Here is a 19,413-nt window from a genome sequence, read left to right as displayed (position 1 = left end):
TCTTTTAGATGCTATACATGTGGCTGAGGCGCTTGCCAAACATGTATACCACGAAGCAGCTTGCAGATTTTTTCTGTTTTGTGTTTTTTTTTGGTAAAACCAAGGAACTCTTTATGAATGCTTCATACTCTGTCACTTCTTGGCTGCCTTTCAATGCTGGCATGCAGCAATCTCTAGCAACAACAAACATATAAAATGGCAGCACAATACAAGGTTCCTTAAATAAAGGAATATTAGAAATTATTTTGTAATCAAACATTATACCTCCCTCTCTGTTACGTACACCCACACTCCTACTACCCATTCACACAAAAAATGATGCAATTTCATTTTCAATCTTTGCTGGCTCAGTGTTGTGATTCAAACTCGGGCTGCAAACATTGGTTTTTAAGCTCTGGAATCTTAGCTATTTCCTCTTTATTTCTGGAGGCAGGTTTCTTCTGCATAGTTCCCTCATCAGTTAAGATCAGACCAGCTTCTTAGGTGCAATCACCATCAAGGAAACCAGCTTTTACCTGCTGCTGCAGCAGCACTTATGGTGCAGCAGGCAAAAACTGGTTTCCTTGATAGTGATTGCACCTAAGCTTCTGCATGTTGTATCTAAACAAAGTATCTATTCTGGGCATAGGAATGGAAAGTGCAAAGCCTTTATTCTCATTAAAAGCTGCTTTGATTTCTTTTGTGTTTGATGTTGAGAATTCAGTATGTTTCTCTATTTCAGTAGCTTTGTTTTATGTGCAACAACCGCTTCTTATTAAAGAAGAGAGGTGTAAATAGAGGTGAAAGTTAATTGGAGGGAAATGCAATTGGTTACAGTAGAGAGATCTGCATTCAAAATAACTACGCCAACAACATGAGCTTGTCTGACCCCTTGGTTTAAATGCAATGACCAGAACATAATTTCCCTTTTTTTAAAAAAAAAACCAAGTATTTTTGTGCTTGGTGGGTACATTTTCTTCTGCCAGCACCTCATATACCTCCTGGTGGAAGCTTGAGACTTTGGCAAGGTACAAAAATCAGAACATTCCCAAAGAAGGATACAACACTTCAAGGGCATAATGATTTTCCTTTAGTACTGAAATATTCAAGTTTCACCTACTAGATATGGATTTTGTCATTTAATAATAATACAGTTCAGTGTGTAATAAGTGGAGGTGTGCATCACACACAGAACACAAAGAGCTTTGCTTTCAACTCGTAGTATTTGGGGAGTTTTGCCAAATGGTCCTTGATAGACTGTGGTTTGGGAGAACCAAAACTCAGAACGTTTTTATTCTTCCAGCTACAATCTGGGGGGGCTCCCCCACCCCTCTCCCTGTCTTCTGCATTGTCTCATATGTTAGCCCAGTGGCCCCCAACCTTTTGGACACCAAGGACTGGTTCCGTAGAAGTTTTTCCGTGGACAGAAGGGCCTGCATCCCATGAATGGGACGCAGCCCAATTTCTGGCATGCTGCAGCCCAGTCCTGGTCCATGAACTGGAGGTTGGGGTGGCTAGCCTACTGATTTTCCCAGCACTTCCCCTTTCTCTACCTTCCCATATCTGCTGTTTATGGCCTGGCCTCTTTCCCATCTTCCTCCCCTAATCACTGATCCACCTGCAACTGGCTGTTCCACATTGAAACAAGTCACACTTTCCCAGTAATAAGTTGCTTCACGGCTCCTACGGTACGGTGAACTACCATTATAAAAGCACATCTTGTTCATTAAAAAGAACCACTTTTATTGAAACTGAGCGTATGCTTTATTCATTGGGAAGAAGCAGAACTCTGGCTTAATTTGGTTTGAATAACGTAAGATAATAAGTACTGTTTGACAACATTATAAATAGCTTAACTTTAGGTTTTGGACCCCTGCATTATACATTGTACAGCATGTTGCATTCGGCAAACATGCCCATAGATGTGTTTTTGTCACACATGTGCTAGAGACAAAGTCCCACTGACAACAGAAAAGACCTAGTTCTGAGTAAACAGTGAAACACTGTTGGTTAGACATTCGCGATTTGGGAATCATGTTTAGCTCAAAGTCTTACTGTTTAGAAACAAAGAAAACTCAATGTCATTCGTGTGGTGGTGTTCTCTCTAATCCAGCTCATATATTTGGCTTTGTTTTTGTTTTTAAAAAGGTTGCTGTCTTTGAGTTTTACCTCCTGTGGTTTTGCTGTCTCTCTTTACAATATTCAGGATTCAAGTAATGTTCCATTCTCCTGAGTTTTATTCGTGCAAAGCCGAAGTCCTTCCTGTATAAACGATATAACACAATCATGTTCTGTAGAAAAAACATCATGCTATCAAACTGAGCACTTCTCTGTTTATACAAAATGATGCCTTTTCACCATCTTTATGGTTTTAATAAAAACAATGATCCAAGATTTTATATTGGATTTACTTTAGGCAATTTTTGAATTTCCTTACCCCATAAATTCTTATTACAAATGCACTTTATAAAGATTTAGGGGGTTTTATTAGAGCAATTCTGAGTTAAGAGTTTTGTATTAATCCCCAAAGAGATTGAAACTACAACACAGTTTAATAAAGTTCAATGATGGACACACACATTTTAATATTGCATTTGATGATACCTATTAGGTTTGCCACAATAAAATAATCTGATAAAGGCAGAGCTCTGTTTATCCTAAATTCAGCATGAGAAAGTGAACTGAAATTTTGCTTTAAACACTGTTTTGCATCAATTACATATCCATGCACTCACTTAAAGTATTAAATACTGTTCCCTTGATTGCTGTTTACTTAGAAGTATTTTTGCAGGCCTTTAATGTGTGCCCATTGCTCATACATAGGGTTCTTTGCACGTGACATCACCTTAGGGAAATGTCCTTCTGGGCAATGTGCAGTGTGTGCAGTGCAGTGTGTGAGAATGCAATTTCATACACACCAATTGTCTCCCTTGTCAACCTGCATGTGGCATTTCTTCTGTCTTTTCCATTTACTTAATGGATAAAATACTACATGGCAAAATGGACACTTGCACCAACTTCAGGCTCTAAGCCAGAAATCTCTGGCCTTTTCTGATTGTTGAGGAAAATATTCATATAGAAACCTAATATTGTATACTGCTCCTAAAAATGGAACTCTTTGAGGCACTTGTGCTAAAATTGTAATTGTTCTGAATGAGACCTAATATTACAAAAACAATTAACACTGTTTTATGTACTGTAATTCAACTGACTTTAATTAAATAAGATCATTTTAATTTGTGGGTACTTTTTTCATTACATTGTTTTCATTACAATGAAGAAACAGTCACAGTTAAGACTACAGAATTCATCTGAGCCTCTGCCCATCCAGCTTCTGTTGAAGTTCTCTAATAAAAGAAAACTCCAGCTAACATGGCAATTTGCACATTTGCTGACAGCTAATACAATTAAAAATTTCTTCCAGGCACCTGATCTAAACCAATTTTCTTGTAGTGTTAGCAATATATGACACAGGGATATTTTGGATATTTGAAGACTGCTATCATATTTACCATCCAATTTCTTTATGACAAACCCATACTGGGACTTGTTTTGCAGCATATTTATCCAAGGGTTCAACAAACTCGTTGACTGATAATCTATTCAATGGTTTCACCATTGAAACCAATGGTGGAAGTATGGAAGTATGGAAGCCAAGTTGATAGCTTTACAATGTCCTTGATTCTCCTCCTTCCCATTCTTGAAGATGGGGACATGATTTGCTCTCCTATAATTTTCTAGGTCCTTGCTAGTCCTCCAGCAGCTTTCAAAAATCGTCAAGAGCCATTTTGCAGTCACCTATTGTGGTGAATGTAGCCTGGATTCCCAGAAGGGGGTGCATTCCAGAGGAATAAGACACAGCAAAATTTAGATAGAAGAAGAGGGCCAAGTCAGCCCCTCCTTAAAAATTCTCAGTATATATCTTTAATGATGCAAGTAGCTTAATTGGGCAAGATTTCTATCTATAGGTGAAGAACAATAAAGACGACAGCTTAGAAATAATTCTGCATTTTTTGTTCTTTTTTGGAGCCCGACAGTTCCTTCAGTACTGTATAGGCTGTGATCCATGCATCATTGGAGATATGAATTCAGTTAAAATAGCCAAACTTTCTCAAACTTTCTCCTTGCCTAATTTAAGCTGCAGCCATTCCTTCCCCCTCCACAATAACATAATGGTGACCAGCTAGGGCTCCATTTCCCTTTTGAGAGAAGACAGATTCAAAATCATTGTTAATAAATGTTCCTTCCCACCACTCATTATCAACTGCATCCTCTTCGCCTTTCCTTTTTCTTCCAATTATTCCAAGTATCTTTTTCCACTGTTTTCTCTTGTAAGTCTCACTATTTTTGTAGTTTCTGAAGATTACCACACATTCTTGGTCATGCTCTTTGGCATTTTAGAAAATTTTGCCTGTGCTCCCCAGGTCTCTTTCAATTTCTTCCCAATTTCTTTCTTGTGAGGATTTTTTTGTAATTGCACCTTCAGCATTTTAATAGGATTTCCCACTCTCCCTGGTTGTGTTCTTCCAAACCACTGAATCTGACCCATCTTCCTTTGGAATATCTCAGAAGTTCTTCTTCGGTATGCCACTCCTCAGTTTATCCCCTGGTGTCATGAATTCAAGGATAAAACTTCCCCCACCATCACCAAGGTACCAAAGAAGTATTTTTCAGCCAACTCCTTGAGGACGAACATTAATTCAGGATGACAGACATCACACCTACACCCCGTTCTTTCTTCTACTTTCTGACAAAGTATCAGCACGAGAGGACAAAAATGAGTTGGACAACTCACTTGGCAGATTCAGACTTTCAGTGGATATATCGAGATAATGAAAATTGCCCATTGCAAATGTGTGCGTTGGAGAAAAGGAGAAAGGAGAATACCACAAGCAAAACTCACAAATAAGAATAAAAAACACAAGATTCCCAGGAGGGATTTAGTTTTAACGAATGGATGGAACTAGCGCTGGTGAATAATGGGCAAATGGAGTAGAAGAATAAGTAGAATTGGCTTGTTTGTACAAGCAGTTGCAAACTGAGCTGAGAGGCAGAGCCTTGAAGCCCAGGCAACCTTTAAAGCAACAGGAACAATCTTGGACCAAACTTTTTCTCCTTCAGGCTGAAACGGGGAGAGGCCAAGACTCCACAACGGCTTCAGCAAAACACCTAGAAAACACCAGCCAGCAATAAGGCAAGATAAATGGTGGTGGAGGCACTGAAAAAGGACCAGAGCTCAGGCTGAGACAGAAAGTATATTGCACCCTACAGCTGGAGAACCGTTTCAAACAGGAATAGCTGAGTCCTGATAACTAACACTAATATGAGCAATTCGAGCTTGAGTTTCTGAGAAAAAGGAGGGAAAAGGGGAACATATATAGTGGATGCAGGACAATAGAACCTTTTCTTCTATTGATGCTTCATTCTGGCCTATTAAAGTCAATATTATACACTGAGTTAAGCATCACTGCAGAATTAGTTTATCTTTCAATGGTTGGTTGCTTGGTTCGTTATATGGAAAGGCATATTCATTTCTTTTTAAATCCTGTCAGTTCTTTATTTGAATCAATGGAAACCAAATGGGAAATTTTGGAGGGGAAAGCAGTTTTATTCAGTAAAATTATTTAAAATGTTTTTTTGTGCATATTTGAGAAAATTCAATAGAAGGGTTGGAACCAGTTGTTCCATCTGCTGCTGGAAACTCTGTGGGTCCAGCAAAAGTTTCCTTGGGAGAAAGAAGGTAGGAAATTTTTTTTGCTGATTTTTCTATAACTCCCCTAAAGCCGCCTCCTTAAGAACCCAAAAATCAATGTGGGAGCTTGAGTCGAAGTGGGATTCTCTCTAGTGTAAATGCAGTATGTCAAATGGTTTAGGTAAAATACATCTTTCCCTTCTGTATCATGCTGGGCCTCCCTTGCTTCTTTTTCTGTGTATTCATTTCTTGAAATGTCTCAAATAAAATGCACCACAGGTTGTTTTGTATTGATGAATTGATTTTCTATTCATGTGTTCCCTGTTTCTTCTGTACCTGTATGGAAAGTTGCATAATAAAAATCATTGCAATATTTGAAAAATTAGTAGGATAAATGCAAACCTTTTCAAATTCAAAATCGGTTGAGGTTTAAATACTCTGAAACAATGGAGCAATTTCATTGATTTTATATTTACAGCCGACCTAATAGTGTTCTAGTCCTGCCCTAAATATACTTTCATTAATAACTGAGTGGACACGCATAGAATACACTTGTAGACATTTAATTTCTGCTAGTTCCATGTTTTTTGAAATAATATCCTTACAACAACACAATGTATTAACTCCCAATCTTTCTTCTTATTCCAGCCAGGTATATTCCATGGCAACACTTTCAAATTTTGGCATTTGTCAAACTTTGATGGATACAACCTCTCCATGGAATCTGATGGGTTGTTTCTGTTATTAGAGATCCTTGAATTTCAATATCATATCATTTCAATATCATACTGTCAGCAGTTTATTGCTAGGGAACCCAAAACTGTTCGTAATCTCTCCTTAAGAAGGATGCTTCCCTTGCTGCTGAGTCTATAGAAGTTGGCAGAAAAGCACTCCTGCTGCTATCTGATGCTGGGTGTTTATCTATTACCTCTCCCACCCACTCCTGAGTCCAATAAATTAGAAATGAAATGACAAATTTCTTGTTTTTTTGCAGGCTCTACAAATCCCTGTTTAGATTATCCAGGATAACAACAACTGAGTCAGGAAGGATAAGATCAGAGGGATGATTATTCATCTCCTCTTTCTGACTGGATAGTTATAATCTTCAGTCTGCCTCATCAGGATAATATAGAAAATAAATGTTTTCCTAACACAGAAATCAATATAACGGGGGGAGATGGAGTTATAATAAACTCAATCCTCTTTTCATTTCTCAAAATAATTTGACCCTCTGCAAATGTCATGTTGGATTTGGGTTGCCCTAACTGAAGTTAAAATAAAAGTTTTACCGTATTTCCCCATGTATAAGCACCCCCTTTGTATAAGCCACCCCCCCAATTTTTGGACTGTGAAGTTTTGAAAAAAATATTTTATTAGAGAAACAAGTTATGAAGAAAGAAAATTTACAAAGAAACAAAATTCAAGATTCATAATAATCACTCATACACTCATCATCACTATCTGCTCCATCACATTCCACGTCTTCTTCAATATTATTGGCATCTAATTTAGCTAACAGTTCTTCTTCTTCCTCTGTGTCATCTTCATCGTCATCTTCATATATCAAATGATCTTCTGAACCATCAAGAGAATTAGATATTCCACATTTTTAAAGGCTTTGACAATGATCTCGATCTTCACACTGTCCCAAGCCTTCTTTACCCACTTCGAAACTTCTCCAATTGATGGTTTCTTCAGTCGACCAGTTTTGGTAAGATTGTCTCCTGCTGTCGTCGTCATGTAGTGGTTCCATTCTTCTCGTAGTGCCACCTTAAAAGCTTTATTAATGGAAACATCAAGGGGCTGAAGCTGACAAGTCAGGCCACCTGGAATAACCGCAAGTTGGGTTTTCATAGTCTCGGCAATCTTCTTAACATCCTCAGTCAAGTGTCCCTGAAGGAATCGAAGACAAGCAAAGCCGGTTTCTTAAGCAGAGCTCCTGGTTGGCATCCAAATATCTTCTTGAACCAAATTTGCATACCATCAGTATCCATCCAGCCTTTCTCATGCATGTGAAGAAGTACTCCATTGTGAATTTCTTCTTTAGGGAAAGTCTTCCTCTTAAAAATCAACATTGGATTTAGCTTGGTTCCATCAGCAGCACAACCCAAGACGACAGTGTATCTGTTCTTCTCATTTCCAGTTGTCTTTATGGAAACTGTCTTGGCACCTTTCAGATCGACTGTTCTGTTGCTTGGACAGTCAAATGTGACTGGAGTTTCATCCATATTATAAATTTGAGAAACATCGTAATTCCAGTGCTTTCTAAGGTTGATGATGAACTTATGAAACTCCACTATTTTTGCTTCATAATCTTCAGGCATTCTTTGAGCAAGTCTGGTGCGAGTCCTCATTGACAGCTTCTCTCTCTTCATGAAGCGATAACACCAATTTGCTGAACCAGTAAAGTTTTCAACTTCTTTTTCTCTTGCTATTCTTTTGGCTTCTTGCAAAATCATCTTGGTTGTAATAACTACACCATGTTGACGTTGCTCAACTATCCATGTCTTCAATTCCTTCTCCAAATGTGGCCACTTGGCAGACTTTCCACGACATGCCTTTTTCATCCTTGGCATTTTTCGAAGTTTCTCTTCCTGCTTTCTCCATCTGATGATTGCCCTCCGATCTGGTGGAGGTCCAAATTCCCGCTCAGCTGCATGATTACCAAATTCTTTGGCAAACTTAATGACTTTTAACTTAAAGCTTGCAGTGTAGGCTTGTCTCTTCATTTTTCAGCCATTTTAGAATTTCAAAATAACACAGCAACGAATACTGTGTACAATCTTGCAAGTCGCACAAAAAAAACGATGGTGCTGCAACACCGTCTGCCCCGCGATCACCGGCAGGTCGACTGGACGGTCGCCGCCAAGCCCGGGCGGCGTCCGTACGGGCGGCGACAGACGAAAAAGCTTCAGACGAAAGTCGTCCGCGACGTCTAGATCTACAACTTCGGTCATGACGTCGAAAGCGGTGCGGGCGACGCTAGCAATCTACGCATCGGAACGAGAGTAGGAACGAAGCATTCAGGCCGATGCCTAGCGTATGCATTTCTATCGCGTACTCGCACTCGTAATCGTATCATCACTTACAATTTTTACAAAAAAGTATAGCATACTGCTGGAAAACCAGTTTATTCCTACTTTATTATTTTATGCATTTTTCACGTATAAAAAGTGTACCTGCTTTGTATATGCCACCCCCCTACTTTTTGGGCTTGAAAATTTTGGAAAAAAGGGGTGGCTTATACATGGGGAAATACAGTAAATACTTTATACAGGAATATTTACAGGCTTCTATCCTGCTATTTTTCCAGCCCACAATTGTCCAAGTATTTGTATTAGAAACTGAATGAAATGTTGATCAGAACTATTAATCACATCTAAAATTCTGCTTCATAATTAAAAATGCTTCCATTACAGGAATCTGCTGTAGCAGCAGTTTCCATAGAGATCTATGAAGAGTAAGAATGAAAGAAGGGTGGTTGGCAAATTTTTGAGAAACCTGTAATCCCTCCCATTTCTTTTAGGGAATGAGCAGTGCCCATAGCAAGGTGAAGAGTTGGTGGGATGCGCCTGCTATTTTGGTAACAGAAACAGCATTTTCAATATTCCTTCTCAGTGCATTTTGGGAATTATCTTGAACAATGGGAGAATCATTATGGGGAAAACTCCTAACCTTGCAGGAGTCACACGTTGCTTTACCTTATGCAAATGTCTGACATCCTCGCTTGCTTTGGATGTCCATTCAGTGACACTATAGATTTGAAGAAGTGCCTGTGTAAATAGCATTTAGGGTGGGTGTTCTGTCTCACCTGTGGCCACAAGGTGAGAGTCCAAATTTCCAAAGGAAAATACACAAACAGACAGGAACAGGAACGACAGAGTTAACTTCCTTTGGCTGAAGCTGTCCTTGGCAGTCTTCCAGAAGCTGCCTGCCAAGTCCCATAACTAGCAGAACCATAAATCAGAGGCGAACGCCGCACAGATAATTTGTCCAAACTGCTAACTCAAATAAACAAGTTGACCCAAACGGGGATTCAGAGCTAACATGCCCCCTTATATTCCCTGAGGGGCGTGTCAGTCTCTTTTCTCAGTCCCATATTTGACATTTCCTTTTACGTTGTATTTCACGTTTCTGCCTGCGTCTTTGCCTTGCATCAGACCACCATTTCTTGGCTTGATCCTCAGCCAAGGACTCCAGCACGTTCTCCTGATTATCTGCCGACACCTGAGGCACAACCAGGGAGGAAGATTCTGGGGAGGAAGATGATTCCAAAACTTCCAGCAAAGCAGGCTCAAACCTCAGAGCCAAATCCTCCTCTTCCTCCTGGCTCACGTCTGTGTCTCCCAACAAAGCAGGCTCAAACCTCAATGCCAAATTTTCCTCATCACTTGAGCCTGTGTCTTCTGGCAGAGCAGGCTCAAACCTCCGAGTCACAACAGGTGGGTGTAAGAAAGGGCATTATGATATTTTGAAGAGCAAATACAGCTTTCAGACTAAAAACCTTCTTAGTAACTTTGTGTGAAGGAAGTGTTCCTGTTGTATAGTTTTGATTATTTTAAGAAATAGAGAATCAACTCTTGTTCTGTTGCTGAAGCAGATGGCCAAAGTGAACAAAGAATTGGTAAGATAGAGGAAATGAGCTTTGGGGTCAAACTGGATAGCTGCTTGGTTTTGAAAAATTAAAGAATCCCAGCTTATTTGTGACAGGTTGTGAATTATTGCCTTCTGTAAAGAGCAGAAAGCAGTGTAATTGGCAAGAGCCACATTAGGGCTATGTAATGAGTTTTTCAGCTTTCATTGTGATTCTTTCAAGGCTGCTCTCTTGAACTGATGTAACTACTCAAGATTTTACCAATTGCATGTGTCTATCTTTTCAATCACTCTGTGAACTAAAGATCAGGTCTTTACTTTTATGACTGCTAGTTATTCCTATAATTGTGGTGGTCATTTACAGGCTCACTTTCTCTGTCAAGAATATTTGCCAATTTCTGGAGGTTTATCTTCCCCTCTGGCTTCACAATCCTTAATTAAGTTTGCTTTTTTAATAAAAAAAACTTAGGGATGTTTCCTATTATTTCTTTGTGGGTTCTTATGCATTCTTGACATTTTGATTGATGAGCTTCCTCGCTATTCAGTTAGAGTAATATTGATTTTAGCTGGCATCTTTGTCCCATACCTTTTATATGGCAGACTCTATAACCATTTCGATTATAACTGTAACCATTTTGATTATAGCTGTTTGCATGGCTATATTCTATATTCTGCCTCAATATGATTTCTAAGTCTTTTTAAAATATATTTTTATTAAGAATGTTAATTACAATAATAAAAATGAATTCAAACAAAACTTAAAAGAGGACAGAATGACAAGAAAGAATAAAAAGTGCAGAAGGAAGAAACTAAAAACAATACAATAAAATTAAAAAATATACAAAGAAATTACTTTCAACTTTCATCATAATAAGTATAAACATAACTCTCTACCTCCCTATAGGATTAAACAGATATCTATTCCTCCCACATTCCATCCCTTATCTATAAGTAAATCCATAAAATATCAACTTTTCAAATCTAGTGTCAGCAAAACGTCTGTAAAGGATTGCTAGAATGTTGCAAAAAAAGTCTTATTTTAACCTTCATCAAATAAACTAACTTTATATTCCTTTTTTAACTTTAAATTGTCTTAATCTTCAATTTAATAAATTATTATTTTAGACATGATTTCTCTTTAATTCATTATTTCATCACACAAGTTTTTTTTCCCAATGTAGGACCAATAAGAAAACATTCCAGGTCAGTCTCTTGATTTATCATCTGTATTTCCCTTTTAATTTTTAAATTTATATCCAGTAAACAATCCTTTTTCAAATCACTCTCTTGGCCAGTCATTATTAGTGTTAATACTGTAGTTACTGATCTCTGGATCCATTCTTCAAAGAGCTCCTTTAGTATTTCTAGTGTCATAATGTTTTGTGTCACTTGATAAGTCCCAGTATTAATAAACATCAAGCATAGAAGTGAATTTTTTTCTCCTACTTAAAAATCTTTACTCCCCTCTACTGTCCAATTTCTAAAATCATCACCTATCTTTTGTTATGCAATAGTCAGGTTAGCCAAAATAAGTATGTTTCCCCTGAGAAGTTTATTTTCTATAATTGTTCCAAAATCTTACAGTAAACGTTAATATTACAAATTTATCTTAATCCTTAATCCATTTATAAATTTCTTAGATCAAAATCTTGTTCAGCTTTTTACTATTTGTTTCAAATTATTTAGATTCTTAAGCTTATAATTAATTTTCTTTGTTCCCAGTTGAAAATAAACTTATCTGATTAAGATATAGAGCATCTGGCTCTTAGCACTCCCAGCCGCTGCCTCCTCTGCTCCACATCTGGTTGTCTTGCACTCCAGCACATCTGGTTGTCTTGCACAGCCAAACCTAGAGAAACCCACTGTATCCCTTCCTTCCTTCCTTCCTTCCTCCCTCCCTCTTCTCCATCCATCCATCCTAATTGCACGCAATTTAAAGGACATTTTTCTCTATCATGCTTTATGTGCCTAAGCCATGCATCTATCGATCAGAGTCACTACAGAGAAAAAAGTATGACCTTGACATTCACATGTACCCTTTTTTTGCTTCAGGGCAATTCTTCCTTCCATGATTCTGAAGTCTTGTTCTCTTGTTCATCTGCCTCTTCTTGTTTACCCTTCGCTTCTCCAGCTTGAGGGGGGGAAATTACATTGGCTGCCAGTTTGTGTAATCTCATCAGCCAGACTGTTGGCTGGTTCATGATGTGCTGGGTTATAGGGCCAGTCTCTGGCATTGGATCTAAAGTGCACTCATCCTCAGCAAAAAAAACAGTATTTGAGAAGAAGCAAGTCTGTTACCTTTCGTTGGTATGCAATCTCTATGAGAATTGACTTTTCCTTCTAAAATATCTCAATCTCTATTTATAGATCATAATATTTTGTTATTTTCTCTAGATGTTTTGGGATTGTTTGGGGCTGCATATCAAACAGTCATTTCTGTTGCATTATGTTCTAAGTGCCTATCTACTTGAATTTAGAAATCCCACATTTTGATTTCATTTTGTAAAAAAATTTCAGACACATCACTGGTTTTGGCAAACAGTAATGCCAAATGTTCTACCTCCATTTCAATGGACAGTTTTTGCAACCCTGTAATTTTATTACAGACTAATAAGATGATCTACAGCTTCATTATGAGTTCTACAGACTTGGCATTTGTAAATGTTGGAAATGTATTCACATTTGGCTTTGGTGGCCTTGGCTTGCAGGACTTGTTACTGAGCAGCCATGATTGTTTCTCCAATTTCTTTTTTAAGCATTTCAGATTTCAAGCATAATTGTGTTAGATGTGGATGTACTTTTTTTTCAATATCCTGTGTATAAGGATAATGGAGTTGTTTGCTTTTATTGGTATTATCCTACTTTGATGTACATCATTCTTGTATTTTAATTTAGTTTTTGTTGTTTTTAGTCTTTATAATTTTTCAAAAGCAGACCCTATTTATTTTTCCTGCAGTAATCATTCTATGTTTTTCTTCTTCAGTTTGTTTTATTTGTAATAATGCTCTACCACCTTTGCAATCTGTGTCACTTTAGATGTAGTGCATGATGGATGGTCATTAATTTCCTAGTTTTCCAATTAAAATTGTCCAGTTTGGCCTGAGTCCAGTTGTTGCTGATGATGACTTTGCTCATTTTGTGAAATGTTTTGTTACATTTATTTTTGCAGCCTCGAATATTGGTTAAACCACTACTGTTTATTTACAAAGGTGACTTCCTAATAGTACAAAACTTTCTGTTATTGTCAGCCCAGGTCCAGAAACAGGCATTTCTGGAACTGCAGGAATGCTGTTTCTTGTAGAATAGAATAGAATAACAGGATTGGAAGGGACCTTGAAGGTCTTCTAGTCCAACCCAAACCCTACACCACTTCAGACAAATGGTTATCCATCATATTTTTAAAAACTTCCAGTGTTGGAGCATTCACAACTTCCATAGGCAAGTTGTTCCACTGTTTAATTGTTCTGTCAGGAAATTTATCCTTAGTTCTAAGTTGCTTCTCTCCTTGATTAGTTTCCACCCATTGCTTCCTGTCCTGCCCTCAGGTGCCTTGGAGAATAGCTTGATCCCCTCTTCTTTGTGGCAACCCCTCAAATATCGGAACACTGCTATCATGTCACCCCTAGTTCTTCTTTTCATTAGACATACCCAGTTCCTGCAACCGTTCTTCATGTTTTAGCCTCCAGTCCCCTAATCCTCTTTGTTGCTCTTCTCTTCTCTATAGTATGGTAGAATAACAGAATCTTGAAAGCCTGACAAATTTTGTCCTGCTGGCCTTATATTAACAAAACTAAGGTGGGGGCAGCTTTCCTTTTTCTCAGGACTGTGTGGTCTATTCTGAAAGTCCCCATCCATCTCCTGCCTCTTAGTGCTTCCTTCATTTCTTCCCTATCTCCAAAGTTAGTTCTACAATTCTTCATATAACCTAGCATTCACATCTGCTAGAGAGACGACCTTGCTGCCAGAAAAGAGATCCAGCAGGATTCAGGACTACAGGAGATGCATCAGCGTTCCCACTTGGTCCCACCCAGTGGCATCTCTCCTCCTTGGAGTCTGATTCTGCTCGAAGCGTAACAGACACGTCACCAACCTGCCCAGCCGGCAGATTATCAGCTGGCAGTATAAAGTTGATGAATCTGAGCTGGTGAGATTTGATTTCTATAATGAGGAGCCAGATTCTAGCCCAAGAGCACACTGGGAGTCACAAAGCGACCAGAACTTCTTGAAAGAACCACAGTACTTCTAATCAAACCATGGCAGCAAATGGGTCTATTTGAGATCCTCTGTTGAAAGCAACTCTGCATCTCAGTCCCCATCACTCTTGTTGCATTTGAACCACCCTGTGGAATTCTCTCGCCCTAAAATCCTGGATTATTACAGGAAACTCTCTTGGCTGTGGCTTTCTTTGGTTCCACCCCACAGCTCAAGTTATAAGGCAAGTTGCAGACTCTTGAATTCCAGGCAGAAGTATGAAGCCATACATTTGGGAACTGGTGAATGGGCTATTATTCTTGTGGTGGGATTGGGAAGAGGACAGAGTAAACATTATTTTCAGTGAAGATTCAAATCTTCAGCCAAGCCAGTGAACATTTTATAGTATGGGTGAGAATTGTGTGCTCCTGAATGACCTTGTATAGGGAAAGGTAGAGCATAGATATAATAAACATGCATCTGCCTGTCACAGCAGCATAAGATTACAATGCACTGAAGCAGTGGAGGGTGGAAAATCAAGTTTGGGAAGTCTCTTCCGGGCTGTTTAAAATAGCCCTGAGTTGCATACAAAACAGATGCATTTGGAAGTCTATTTTATAATCTCCAGAAGGTCATAAGGAATAGCAAGCAATAGCCAGATATGTCTGTGAATAGGACTGTCACGCGGAGATGTCATCAAATTTATGAGACTGCCTTCAGCAAAGCAAAGCTCTCCCTCTTTTGATGCAGGCTATCCTGGACTCATGCGAAGAAAAGGACAAATAAAGTACACTGCTCTTGTACCAGTATTTGATTTGCCTTCGTTTGTAGGTTTGATGATCAGGTCTTTACCCCAGCAGGGCAGTGAAGTGTTTATGTGAACGTGAAATGGTTAAATCTCTTTTTCTCCACCGAGTCCAGTGCAATGTACCCATTTCCTCTAGGCTGTCACTCTGAAGCTGGGAAGCCAAGACAGTCTTTCTGGATCAAGGGACTCTGTTATAGATAGTGACAAATGGAGTGGAACAGAAGACAACTCTGATTCTGAATTATCAACAGAGGCTTGGAATAAGTCTCTCCTTTCAAAGATAATGCCGTGTACTATCTTGGGGAACAGACATATTTTTCACTGCACAACCAAGGCTACCTGCTCCAATGCCCAAACATGTTAAGCTTACTGACAACTGATGGCAGGGATGAAAATTGAGAAGTCTCTCAAACAGATAGGGAGACAGTAGATAAGGCGTTTGGTTCCGGGGTTTTGTCTGCAATGTTGGGAGCCGGTAAAAGATCTACTCATAGGCAACTTGCAGGATTATAGCAAAGCTTTTAGCTCAAATATATAATAATGGCCCACATTCACTTGGATCAAAAATATTTGCATTGTTTACTATACTACTTTTCTGAAACAATCACATTTGCCAACTAAACATTTCCCATTCCATTCAATTGCTATCACATTCACTATCCACGCATGTCTATTTGGTTAAGTAAATAGTGAATTTTAGCAGTGTGTTTTAAAATAGTCTGTGCATTTAAATGATATTCTCAAGTGTTCCAACTGGTATTTATATTACCAAGCAGTCATGTGATCTGAGCATTCTTTGATTATTGATTCTAAGAAAGCAGATAGATAGATAGATAGGTGATAGATAGATAATCAATTATTTCATTATTATTTATCAGTATTTACTGATAACCCCAATCTGGCTAAGTTTGGACAATGAAAACATTAGACAACTATTTTAGGAATAGGCAACAACTCCAGCCTAAAACAAAGGGCAAATAGAATAGTCATACAGGGCCGAAAGCACCAAACGTTTGCAAGCAATAAAGGAAACTATAGGAACTACTATAAGAATAAAATGTGTTTTTCCACAAGCACTTGGAGCATGAACTTCATGACGCTGGGTTCAAATAGCACAGTAAAACAGAGTTAATCCCATAAATCATAATGGCAGGGTTCATTCAACAACTCTTACAACTCTTATTTTAGTCCCAAAGTTATCTGCAGGACCTTCTACTCTGATATAATCTTCTCCATACACTCAAATCTTCAAGACACTTTTTTAAAAAGAATAACATTCAAATGAGTAAATAAATCTGCTTTTCCACTGCAAAGCTCACACTGGGGACCAAACTGTGGTTGGTGACGAGACTTGTCATCAGTTTATTACATTTCAACAGAAGTTTTTTATAGTGCTTTTATTAAGGGTTTTCATTCTTTATTGTGCTGATTGTATAATATTAGGGCGTATATGTGTTTGGTAAGCCACCAAGAACCCTTCAGGTAATGCATTTATCTGTACAATAATCAACAGGCTGTCCAACAGTAATACAGAGTCAAAATCAAAGAACTGATATTTTTTTTTTATTTTATTTATTTTATTTATTTGTCAATTGTTTACGAGATAAGTAAAAGTGTATACATAATTATGAATACATGAAATGAGTACATATAAGAGAAATAAAAGAAAAATAAAAGAAACAATAGGACAGGGACGGTAGGCACGTTGGTGCGCTTATGCACGCCCCCTACAGACCTCTTAGGAAAGGGGTGAGGTCAATAGTAGACAGTCTAAGGTGAAAGTTTTTGGGGTTTGGGGAAGAAACTACAGAGTCGGGTAGAGTATTCCAGACATTGACCACTCTGTTGCTAAAGTCGTATTTCCTGCAGTCAAGCTTGGTGCAGTTAACCTTGAGTTTGTATCTGTTGTGTGCTCTTGTGTTGTTATGGTTGAAGCTGAAATATTCATTGACAGGTAGGACATTGCAATGTATGATTTTATATACCATGCTTAAATCAGACCGAAGACGGCGTAATTCAAGGTTTTCTAGTTCTAGAATTTCAAGTCTGGTGGCATAAGGTATTCTACAACGAGTAGAGGAGTGGAGAACTCTTCTTGTGAAATATTTCTGGACTTTCTCAATTGTGCTAATATCAGATACGTAATGTGGGTTCCAGACTGATGAGCTGTATTCGAGTATTGGTCTAGCAAATGTTTTGTATGCTCTAGTTAGTAGTGTGATATTACCAGAGAAAAAGCTACGTAGGATTAGGTTAACAACTCTTAATGCCTTTTTGGCTATGTAGTTGCAGTGGGCACTAGCACTTAGATCATTAGAGGTGAGTATTCCAAGGTCCTTTACAGAGCTTGGATATTATGGTTTAGTTCGATCAGCAAATCCAGCTGCACAGTACACCATAACAGGTCTAAGAGTGTATGATAAAAAAATTTATGAACCTCCTAATAAAGATATCATTGCACTATTTAACAGGGCTGGGCAGTCCTTGGGATTCAAATTTCAGAAAGTGCTTCTGACTACACAGTGAACATGCCACATATTTGCAACCTTTTATAGCAGCCCCATCTTCCCCCAGGATCGTGCAGTTCTAAGAAAAGACGCAGCTACTTTAAGATGCTGCAGTCAGGTGTTATATTTAAACTCTGAAGCATCCTTAGGTGGATGAATGCAAAATGCTACATGGCACTACACTTTAATATGGTTCCTCGGAGTTTCTTTAAAAGAGATTCTTTTGAAGCAGATGATGAAGCCACCTAATGCTTGAAAAATACATATTCAAGCAAATGCACTGAGCACTGCACTGGGGTGTGTGTCAATTTTTATCTCTAGAAAAAGAAGAAACATAGGTTTTGATGGAAAGCACTCCTCTGCAATATGGTGCTCCAGGCGTCACAATTACATGGGCAGGAAAAGCTTAATTTTATTAATGACTATGCTCACCATTAGCCTTGTCAAGATTTAACTTACTTAGGGCCCATGTTTCATTATAATATGGATGCAATTAACCTTCACCATCTTCTGAAAATGTTCTGCTAGCAATAGAAATACTGCAAGGAACGCCAGTGTGTTTATGAGCAATGAAGGCATGAGGACCAAATCCAAATAGAAATAGGTTCAGCATCTTGCTGAGTGGCTCTGAACTACAGGAATGTAGTCAATAAAATAGTTGGAAAATTCATCAGAACTCCAGATAATAACCTCACAGCAAAAACATCAGAGGCATCTGATTGAAATCACTTTATAGATTCAGTCAAGCTTCAAATAATATGAGCATCATTCTCCATTGAAACAAATATTATGGTGGTATTTCTCAAATTGGCAAGTTTAAGATGTGTGGACTCCAACTCTGGGAAGTTCTGGGAATTGAAATCCAGATGTCTGAAACTTGCCAAAGTTGAGAAACATTACATTAGGGAATACCATTTAGAAGCCCTTTAGGGGAACTCCACTCCACACATCAAGTGAAGAAAACAGTCTTTACTTTCAGAGACATTTTCTAACATTCCTCTAAGCCAGGGGTGTCAAACTCTATTTCACTGAGGAGCGCATCAGGGTTGTGTTTGACCTTGGAGGGCCGGGATGTATGTGTGGGCAGGGCAGCATAGCCAGCTTGACATCCCTTGTGTCAGGAGCCACCTGTGGTGGCCAAGTGCTAAGGCAGGTCCTCCCTGAGACCCTCCCTCACTCTTCTTATAATCTCCTTCCTTCCTTCTTTATTCTTCCTACCCCTTTCCTTATTTTTCCTTCCTTGCTCTCTTCCCACCTTTTTGTCTTTCCTCTTTCCCTTTTCTGTCCTTTCTTGCATGTTCAAATGCAAAAGGGGAAACATTTCTCCTTTGGCTAGCCCTCTGCCAGTGTAAATGGAACCCAGAGGGTCGCATGTGGCCCCCGCGTCCCATTTTTGCCATGATGGCCTCCTGCAGCCCTCTGCCAGTGAAAATAGAGCTGCAGGAGGCTGTTGCGGCTGTAAACAGGGCATATGCCCCCCGAGCTCTGCTTTTGCTGGCAGAGGCATTATAGGCCAGCCCTTCGCTGTTTCCAGGCTGGCCCCATGGGGTCAGATCTAAGCAACCGACGGGCCGGATCCATCCCGGACACCTTGAGTTTGACACCCCTGCTCTAAGCTAAACCCATTATTTCAGCCTTGCATG

The 19,413-nt window shown here is 38.8% G+C and overlaps 1 long non-coding RNA gene across 1 annotated transcript in view; it reads right to left on the bottom strand.

The window, feature by feature from the left end:
- Positions 1 to 1,742: 1,742 nt before the first annotated feature.
- The window catches only part of LOC113432900 (uncharacterized), a 72,713-nt gene continuing 55,042 nt past the window's right edge, over positions 1,743 to 19,413 (bottom strand). Inside the window, exon 4 of the long non-coding RNA XR_015739973.1 lies at positions 1,743 to 2,241. This is a non-coding gene — a long non-coding RNA (uncharacterized LOC113432900). The remainder of the gene's footprint in view (positions 2,242 to 19,413) is intronic.

This window comes from Pseudonaja textilis, chromosome 1 (genome assembly GCF_049901715.1).
Source record: "Pseudonaja textilis isolate UNSWEBS1 chromosome 1, rPseTex1.2, whole genome shotgun sequence".
NCBI lineage: Eukaryota > Metazoa > Chordata > Lepidosauria > Squamata > Elapidae > Pseudonaja > Pseudonaja textilis.
Note: the sequence above shows the minus strand (reverse complement) of the source record. Positions and strands in the feature narration are given on the sequence as shown.